General features: G+C 45.4%; 1 protein-coding gene across 3 annotated transcripts in view; it reads left to right on the top strand.

Moving 5' to 3' along the window:
• The first annotated feature begins 620 nt into the window (after nt 1-620).
• rab5b (RAB5B, member RAS oncogene family) overlaps nt 621-8,129 on the top strand; it is a 50,160-nt gene continuing 42,651 nt past the window's right edge. For 2 of the 3 annotated variants that reach the window (XM_060827439.1, XM_060827438.1), the window contains exon 1: nt 621-845. The gene's annotated coding sequence lies outside the window, so the exon portion shown is untranslated. Of the gene's footprint in view, nt 846-1,229; nt 1,399-8,129 lie in introns of those variants that run through there. The other variant, XM_060827440.1, reaches the window with a different exon arrangement.

The following is an 8,129-nucleotide window of genomic DNA, read 5'->3' as shown; positions in this document are numbered from 1 at the left end:
TCTCTCCACAGACGCTACCTAGTCCACTTTACATTCCTAACATTGTATTTTTATTTGACTTCTAACACTTCAGTATTGTACTTTTGAAATGTTAATACTAATAACCAGGTTTTATTTCTTACATGGGACATCTGCATTATTGGTAAGGCCAGCATTTCTTAATTGCCTTTAACCAGTTATCTTATTGGATTGCTGCACCCCCATGCAGGAGTGGCAGTACACCCACTGCTCTGTTGAGACGAAATTTCAACATTTTGAAACAGACTTAAGGAAGGAACAGCAACTTAGCTCCAGGTCTGACTTGTGGAGTAAAAAAAAACTTGCAGGAGGGTGTTTCTGCATCCCTCGCCCCTTCAGATGGTGGTGGTCGTGGGTTGAGGGTGTGCGTTTGGAAGAGCCTTGGGGAGTTGTTGCAGTGCATCTTGGAAATGGTACAAGAAGAGAGAGAGATGGTGGCCAACCAAGTAGGGGTATTTAGTCCTGGATGGTGCTGAGCTGCATCCAGGAAAGGAGGGGGGGGAAAGCATTCCATCACATTCTTGACATGTGTCTTGGACAGACTTGGAAGTGAGTTACAGTCGGTGATTGAAGGAAGGAAGGAAGGGAGGTGGAATTCCGGCGCATTTGGTCTCAGTGTGGAGGCTGTGAAAGTGATTGCAGCGGGTTTTGTGGTCAGATGCAGACACTGCGCAGTCTGGAGCTTCCCTCAGTTGCGGTGCAGACAGCGCGCGGGACAATAGGGGCACTGTTTGCGGCGGATGGACACACTGCCGGCACCGCGGCGGCTGTCGAACTGAGTGCGGCGGCTGTGAGGAGTCGAGCGGCCCCCGGGGGCGACGGAGCAGGTAAGAGCGGGGTCCGGGTGGGGTGGGCCCGGCCCGGATCGGGGGGAACACTTCACACCGGGGATCGAGGTCCGGCCTGGGTGGGGGTGGGGGTGGGGGAGCTCAGTCTCGGCTCCGCACCGTCCGGGGAGAGGGAGGAGATCGGGGAGGGGGGGGACCGAGCCCAGTCCCGGAGCGAATGGGAGGGAGGGAGGCCAGGCCCAAAGGGGAGAGCGGGACGGGGGCCAGGCCCAAAGGGGAGAGCGGGACGGGGGCCTGGACCTGGACCAGGACCAGATGGGGGCGAGAGGGAGAGAGAAGGCCGCCCCCGCCCCGTGGGGCCTCCCTTTCCTGTCGGATGGCGGCTTGTCAGCTGGATGTGGGAGATCGGGGCCCGGAGTAAACATTTCCCAGTCCCCCCCCGGGGGGTGGGATGGAGAAGCGGGGAGGGGGCATGCAGCTCAGGGTTTGTGATTTAAACCCACCCCCAGTGATCGGGGAGATTCTGTTGTTTACCGGTGGCCGGGGCGGTACATAAAGGGCTGGCCGGGCCGGCGGCTTGTTGTGTATTTTGGTGCGTAACTGCTTTGTCGGTGAGGGAGGGTGGGTGGGTGGGTGAGGGAGGGAAGGAGGGTGGGTGGGTTTGAGGCCGGCTGGGTGAGGGAGGGTGGGTTTGAGGCCGGGCTGGGTGGTGCTGGGTGAGGGAGGGTGGGTTTGAGGCCGGCTGGGTGAGGGAGGGTGGGTTTGAGGCCGGCTGGGTGAGGGAGGGTGGGTTTGAGGCCGGGCTGGGTGGTGCTGGGTGAGGGAGGGTGGGTTTGAGGCCGGGCTGGGTGGTGCTGGGTGAGGGAGGGTGGGTTTGAGGCCGGGCTGGGTGGTGCTGGGTGAGGGAGGGTGGGTTTGAGGCCGGCTGGGTGAGGGAGGGTGGGTTTGAGGCCGGGCTGGGTGGTGCTTGGTGAGGGAGGGTGGGTTTGAGGCCGGCTGGGTGAGGGAGGGTGGGTTTGAGGCCGGCTGGGTGAGGGAGGGTGGGTTTGAGGCCGGGCTGGGTGGTGCTGGGTGAGGGAGGGTGGGTTTGAGGCCGGGCTGGGTGGTGCTGGGTGAGGGAGGGTGGGTTTGAGGCCGGCTGGGTGAGGGAGGGTGGGTTTGAGGCCGGCTGGGTGAGGGAGGGTGGGTTTGAGGCCGGGCTGGGTGGTGCTTGGTGAGGGAGGGTGGGTTTGAGGCCGGCTGGGTGAGGGAGGGTGGGTTTGAGGCCGGCTGGGTGAGGGAGGGTGGGTTTGAGGCCGGGCTGGGTGGTGCTGGGTGAGGGAGGGTGGGTTTGAGGCCGGGCTGGGTGGTGCTGGGTGAGGGAGGGTGGGTTTGAGGCCGGGCTGGGTGGTGCTGGGTGAGGGAGGGTGGGTTTGAGGCCGGCTGGGTGAGGGAGGGTGAGGGAGGGTGGGTTTGAGGCCGGGCTGGGTGGTGCTGGGTGAGGGAGGGTGGGTTTGAGGCCGGGCTGGGTGGTGCTGGGTGGGTGAGGGAGGGTTTGAGGCCGGGCTGGGTGGTGCTGGGTGAGGGAGGGTGGGTTTGAGGCCAGGCTGGGTGGTGCTGGGTGAGGGAGGGTGGGTTTGAGGCCGGCTGGGTGGTGCTGGGTGGGTGAGGGAGGGAGGGAGGGTGGGTGGGTTTGAGGCCGGCTGGGTGGTGCTGGGTGCAGTAATGGCTTTGTTTCAGCCTGAGTGACTGCGCCGAGTTATCACTCAAAGTCGTGTTGAGTTTCCCCACTCTCCCTGTACTTGACTGGGCTTGTTTTTGATGGAATGGGTGTTGGCTCAGACAGTTTACCGGTGTCCTCCAACAAAATGCTTCGCAAAGATCCAAGTAAGACAGATGGGAGGAATAATTGTCTTTATTTTTGACATGGTAATGTAAGACATGGCCTTATTACATGCACCTGTACCGATGTGCGATTGAACTTCACTGGGTTAAAAGCCAGAAGCGTTTATGTTGAATATTTGTCGTTCGTTGTAGAGCATCTTGTGTTTGTACCTAGATGAGTTACACGTGATTTGTTGATTTTAAAAATAGGGTATGTGAAAGCCGTCCCCTTAATTATGATTTATTGTCTAGTTAGTAACAGTGAGAAAATTTCACATAGGTATCTGCCTTTAAAGGTCTGGAAGGATTTTTTGTCTTTGTGTGATAGCTGTGAGAGATTACAACAAGGAACATTATTGAGAGGTTTATTATAGCTGTTGGATTGAGTGTATAGCTTTCTCAGGTAGCTTTAACTCACCTGAACATGAAGGAAATTAATCTGAAACTGTAACTGGCTGTTACTGTTTTTGAATAATTGCACTGAGGCTGACCTAGAATTTTAGTCTGGATTTTGACACTGATGCAGGTATATTTGAGATAGGACAAGTTGTCCTGTCAAATGATATTTCCTACCCTTCTCTTTTGCCTGTTTTTGACAGCAACTCCAGTGACATGACTGATCTGTACTATTCAATGAAGGGGTTGTATGCATAACTTTACATGTTGATAAGGTAATCATAAATTAGCATGACATCAGCTTTATAATTGTTGATCTTTTAAAAGTATATTCCCTCCGCTGTCTATTTACATAAAGCTGTGACTGTTGCTCTTCATGCCTTGGTTTAAAAGAATTATAGAAATGATTTTTCAACTGTTTTGAGTCATCTAAGTCAGTGGGATGATTTATTTCACCTATTGTCAGTAAAGGGCTTGTGGAATGACTTTTGGCAGGGTCAGTCTTACTCTCAGTAGGCATGGGCTTGAAGCATAAAATCTATCCTAAATTTGGCACCAGATTGGCCAGTGGATATTTGTCATGCATTTGAAATTGTTTGTATGTGAATCTGACTGCATTCTACCTGACCAGAGAGTGCATGATGCTGAGACTGGATGCCATTTTCAGCATTAATCACTCCATCTTGGATAATAAAGAAATGTATTCCAAAAACAATGAATTAGTTTTGCATTTCTGATTTATTGAAAATAACTCCTTGATTGTGAAATCATATATGACAAAAAGTGAATCAAATTAACTTTAGAAAACCACAAAAATGCAAACATTGAAAACCCATATTGATGTCATGGAAAGGCAATAAGTTGATAAGAAATAGGTTAGGATAGATCCTCTGTGGGACATGAGTGTAGGGAGACTAGTCACTGCCCATGATTAGTTACAGTTAGATAAAAATGCAACCACGTAAGAGAAGGTGCTGTGGCCACCTAATGTCAAAAGCTGCAGACAAGAAACCTTTGCTCCTCATTCTTCTTAACCTTTGTTATGCTCACAGGATATTAGTTGTGACTTTGTTTCGGTATCATGGTATGGACAGAAATCAGATTGCAATGAAGATAGAAAACAATTTTGGAGGTACCAATTCAAAGATTTTGGAGGGGAAAGTGCAGTTTTAGATGGTATGTCAGTATTGCAAGGATGATGAGATCAAAGAATAGTTTTTTGAATAAAATTTAGACCATGGTAGATTTAAAGGAACAAGGATGCACACATAAAGTGAGAGAACCATTTACAGTATTGACTAACATAGGTATTAGATTACTTACAGTGTGGAAACAGGCCCTTCGGCCCAACAAGTCCACACCGACCCGCCAAAGCACACCCACCCAGACCCATTCCCTACATTTACCCCTGCACCTAACACTATGGGCAATTTAGTATGGCCAATTCACCTGTGAGAAGAAACCGGAGCACCCGGAGAAAACCCACGCAGACACGGGGAGAATGTGCAAACTCCACACAGACAGTCTGTTTAAGGTGGGAATTGAACCCGGCATCCAGTCTCAGCATCATGCACACTCTGGTCAGGTAGAATGCAGTCAGATTCACATACAAACAATTTCAAATGCATGACAAATATCTGACAAATATCCACTGGCCAATCTAGTGCCAAATTTAGGATAGATTTTATGCTTTAAGCCCATGCCTGTGAGGCAGCAGTGCTTACTGCTGTGCCACCATGCTGCCCACTTAGAAAGGGAATTCTGTAATCAGCCTTATGGAGCCAGAAGTTGGCTCAACATGGAAAAGATGAGCACAGAGGACATGAGACTGAATGGAGAGACTAGAGAGAGATTAAAATTTCAGTTAAGGCAGTGGGGAGCATAATGTGCTAGTAAAAGGGAGGGATTCAGCATTGTCTCGATCTTTAAGGCAAAGTTACTGAGCTCCTTACCCTCATTGATGGAGTGAGGATGTAGGAGACAAGGCAGAGGGATTTAAGATATCGTCTTGTGTTGAGAACAGAAGTGAGGATCATCTTTGCTTTACAATTTTAACAGATGCAAGAAAGACCTGATGGTGTTTTAAGTAGTCCAGCCATGTCTGATAATGGCTGCCTGACATACTTTGCATCCCTTATTTAAGTGATCTGAGATGCGAGCCCTAGGTGAACAGTCATGGTCAGAGTAATGGTTTTATTAGGGTCTACAACATCAAAGGGATGCAGGTGAGGAGATAGCTGAATAATATTTATATGCAGTTTTATTAAGGCATTCAAATATAAATATGCCAAAGAAAAATGTTTTCTGCCCAATGGAGTATAACTTATTAAATAACTTTAAAATTAGAACTGAAATATGCAGAACCAAACTTCTATCAGGATCATAGCCTTATTTAATTTTTCTGCAGTTTTTGCATAATCCTTCAGCTTGGAGCATGGATTGGAATGAAATATTGATATCTCTATCATGGTTACTACGTAACAGAACTGCAAGTTCATAAGATGAAGTTACATGAAAATGTCCTTGCACACATTTGATCTCATCCTACCAGAATACCAATTCTTACTAATATTCTGTTGTATCTTCAAAGATAACTGGCTTAATTGAATCAATATTAGAGCAAAATGCTATGGGTTTTGAAAATCTGAATTAAAACAGTAGATTTTGGAAATAACAATGTTATGCAGCACCTGTGGAACAAGAATCTGAGTTAACATTTCATGTTATTAAATTTTGTCGGAGTTGTAAGAAATCAAAGATGTTACAATATTTAAGCAAGTATGGAATAGAGAAGAGAAGGGTTCTTGAAGGCAGATGTGATTAACTGACAAGCTGCATGGAAAAATGTGATAATAGGACAAGTAAACAAAAGATGGATTTAAAAATGTGTAAATGGCAACAATTCCCTTCTGGTGGCACCAGTTTTACTGGGTCTACTGTGTTCAGATCCCTCATGGTTTTGAATATCTCCAGCAAATCACCCCTCACCCTCCTTTTCTCCCGAGAAAGCAGTTCTGAACTATATAACTGAATTTCCTCATCTCTGGAACAATTTCTTGAATGGCATAAGTGAATCACTTCATTTCTCACAAATTGACCACTCCAGAGCAATCAGTAATTTGGAAGACCGTGTTAAAAAAAATTCAGCATCATGTAGATCTAGGTTTTGTAGATCACATGTTGGAGTTTTACTTTTTTCTTTAAAAATGCAATTTTTAATTAATGAAAGCCATACCAATATCAGGAGCCTGGAAAAGGAACAAGTGTCACATTAGATTAGTACATTATTTTTGTCCATTTTCTGGCCAGAATGACGAACGCAAGTCTTCCCATTAGTTTGAGTTTCAATCATTGTTGTTGGACATGAATCAGGAGCATAAAGCTGTCAAAATACACAGTTTATTGCCAAGGTTATGTAGATAACTCAGAGGCAGATAACTCTACAGCACGAAACGGACGCTTTTGTCCAACCCGTCCATGCTGACCAGATATCCTAAATTAATCTAGTCCCATTTGCCAGCATTGAGCTCATGTCCCTCTAAATCCTTCCTACCCATCCAGATGCCTTTTAAATGTTGTAATTGTACCAGCTTTCACCACTTCCTCTGGCAGCTCATTCCATGCACGCACCACCCTCTGCATGAAAAAGTATCTCCTTTGGTCCCTTTTAAACCTTTCCCCTCTCACCTTATACTTATGTCCTCTAGTTTTGGACTCCACTAATCTGGGAAAAAGACCTTGGCTATTCACCCTCCATGTCCCTCATGATTTTACAAACTTGCATAAAGTCACCCCTCAGCCGCCGATGCTCCAGGAAAATAGCCCGAGCCTATTCAGCCTCTGCCTAAAGCTCAAACTGTCCAATCCTGACAATATTCTTGTGAATCTTTCCTAAATCCTTTCATGTTTCACAACATCTTTCCTATAGTAGGGAGACTAGATTGGAATGCAGTTTTCCAAAAGTGGCCTAACCAATGTCCTGTGTTGGAATTTAAGAGGCACATTGATGATATTTAAAGTGTTTTGTTTTCTTTGGAGTTAAATCATATTAATGGGGAAGTTTAGATAAAGCTTTACTTTGCATCTGCAAAGTAATATACCTAATCTTAAGATGTTCATTTATGGTAGATTTTTGTTTGATAGAATATCGCTAAATTCTGGGAGCAGAGGCTACATGGTGTGCGGATTGGGAATCATTCTAGTCAGTTTCAAAACTTTACAAGAACTGTATAGCATTGGTTATTAAAATTTTTTTTAATCAGTCTGTTCAGAGATATTGTTACACACTTCTAGAGCAGTGGACTTGAACCTACACTACCACTGCATCACAAGGGCTGTTACACAGCTCTTCTACAGCTGTTTGCATTGCAAGTTTCAGCATTCTGAGAATTGTTGAACCTTGTTGTCCACAAATTGAGTTATTTTTGAGTATGTCATTTGAATCTGTTATTATCCTTTTCAGAGAATGAAGTCAGACTTGTTTGTAGAGTACGTTTTTTGACCGTTCTGTGAAAGAAGATAACTAACTTTAAGTGTAATCAGCAATTAATGTCAGTTTTCCCCGCAAACTAAGTCTCTATTAATTTCACATGATGCAGAAAAACAAAAGACTTTCAGGATACAAGTAGATTGGAACTTTATCCATCATTGCGTTGCTTAGTATCCTCCTAACACTCCCTCAATAATCATGCTTTTTAATCTTGATTGATTGATTCATATTATTTAGACTTTTATACTTCAATGCATTAATATGAAGTCCACTTTGACCATATTGGCTAAAACTGTTTAAGCTATGTTTGAATATTGTACATATGAAAAGAGATGTAAGAATATATTTGGTGTTAAGTCTGGTCACCTTGATTGAAATTACATATTTAGTTTGTAATCTTCAAATTTTTGTTTGGTTAATGATTGTGTTTTGAACAACAAGTACAGGACATGGATATAAATAAGCTGCATTTTAATTAATATCGCTTAATTTGGGCTATATGAATAATGAAAGGGATTGACTATACGTTGGTGGAACTTTATTGGGTTCTAATCTACATTGGCAATTTGGTTTCA

The sequence above is a fragment of the Hemiscyllium ocellatum genome, chromosome 7 (assembly GCF_020745735.1).
Source record: "Hemiscyllium ocellatum isolate sHemOce1 chromosome 7, sHemOce1.pat.X.cur, whole genome shotgun sequence".
NCBI classification, from domain to species: domain Eukaryota; kingdom Metazoa; phylum Chordata; class Chondrichthyes; order Orectolobiformes; family Hemiscylliidae; genus Hemiscyllium; species Hemiscyllium ocellatum.
The sequence above is the reverse complement of the archived record's forward strand: the minus strand, read 5'-3'. Positions and strand labels throughout refer to the sequence as shown.